The following is a 1,827-nucleotide window of genomic DNA, read 5'->3' on the forward strand; positions in this document are numbered from 1 at the left end:
ATTCAGTCCATTTGCTGTTTACACCACAATTGGTATTTTTGTTTATTTTTTGTTTATTTAGTTTATTTCGAACATGTGCGAGTAACACAACAAAGTAAACTGAAAAAACAAACAAATCCAATAACAATAGTCAAAACAAAAATAATAATGTGAAACCCAACATGTCCGAAAAGGAGTAGGATGAAGCATATGCTTATTTAAACCTACCCCTTCTCCACTCCTCAATTATCAATCTTTCTCCCCAAACATATATATCTACATAAAAAAGAAAGAGAAAAAAAAAGAAGTAGAAAATAAATACATTAAATAAACAAATACATAAATCATTTATCATTTATGAAAACACCCGATTATTAAAGCCCTTCTTCCTCCCTGTACCTCGTGAAAAACATGTGTTTGTACCGCTTTTTAAACTGGATCATGCTTGGACATTGCTTGAGCTCCACACCCAGTCTGTTCCACAGCCTCACTCCACAAACTGACAGACAAAAACTTTTCAGTGTTGTACGTGCCCGCGGATGTTTTAAGTTGAACTCACCCCTCAGATTATAACCCCCAACTCTGTGAAAAAACAATTTTTGAATATTTCCAGGAAGTAGATTGTTTATTGCTTTGTACATAATTTGTGCTGTTTGGAAATGAACCAGGTCAGTGAATTTTAATGTTTTTGATTTTAAGAATAGTGAATTTGTGTGATCTCTATAACCGGTATTATGAATTATTCTTATGGCTGTTTTCTGCAGTATGGATGGAGATTGTATTGTACATTTAAAAGTATTGCCCAAAACCTCTGCACAGTATTGTAAATATGGTAAAATCAGTGAACAGTAGAGAATGTGGAGTGATTTGTGGTCCAGAATGTGTTTTGCTTTGCTCAGAACTGAAATGCTTCTTGACAGTTTGCTTTGTACATGTTTTATATGAGACTTCCAGTTTATTTTATCATCAATTGTTACCCCAAGAAACGTTTTTTGATATACTCTTTCAACGTCCACCCCATCTATTTGTAACTGTACTTGTGTATTCTTATTGCAATTGCCGAAAAACATGAATTTGGTTTTACTTAATTTATTTCTGTCAAACCACAAAGGTTACAAGGTTTATGATTATTATTTTTCTATCATTTGACACAGGGTTGTAAAAACAGATGAGGCTCCACCATGAAAATTTGTTTTATTTTTAATACTTCTTAGATAGCTAGCTAGCTTAGCCTGCCGGGGAGGGGGCTAGCTTGCCCCCTGTGGTCCATGTGCCCTGTCTGCATACATGATTATTCAGCAGTTCTACATGGAATAAATGATACTAGATATAACAACTGAAGGTGGGAGGGGACTGGACCACAACAGACACGTCTCTGTGGCGCAATCGGTTAGCGCGTTCGGCTGTTAACCGAAAGGTTGGTGGTTCAATCCCACCCAGGGACGTTTTACATATAAATTGACAAGGATACATCCAGTAGATGAAAAACCTACTTTCTGTGGTGAGAGGGAAGAGATAAAGAAAGTCAGACATGAAAGTATAAATAAGAAGTATTAATGATAACATACCCAATGTTACATTACATCTCATCTTTCACCTTTTTATCTAATGCGACAATCTTACTAAATTCAGGAAACAGTGTTCTAATACAATGAGAACTTTTTGGTGTAAATATGAAATTAGTTTCAGGTAGAAACATTAGGTAGAAGCAGTAGCCTACACATCCATACCTTCAACTAGTCCAAACAAGACAATTTCTAAAACTGAGTCTAAGGTCTAGAAAGAAAAATGATAGGCTACTAGATATACCAAATGCAGGTGGGAGGGGACTGAACCTTGAGGCCACAC

General features: G+C 35.7%; 1 non-coding gene across 1 annotated transcript; it reads left to right on the forward strand.

The window, feature by feature from the left end:
- Positions 1 to 1,350: 1,350 nt before the first annotated feature.
- trnan-guu lies at positions 1,351 to 1,424 on the forward strand. Its single transcript has one exon. It is a non-coding gene; the product is annotated as a tRNA-Asn (tRNA).
- The last annotated feature ends 403 nt before the right edge of the window (positions 1,425 to 1,827 follow it).

The sequence above is a fragment of the Seriola dumerili genome, unplaced genomic scaffold (assembly GCF_002260705.1).
Source record: "Seriola dumerili isolate Sdu_G_001 unplaced genomic scaffold, Sdu_1.0 BDQW01020808.1, whole genome shotgun sequence".
Taxonomy (NCBI): Eukaryota; Metazoa; Chordata; class Actinopteri; order Carangiformes; family Carangidae; genus Seriola; species Seriola dumerili.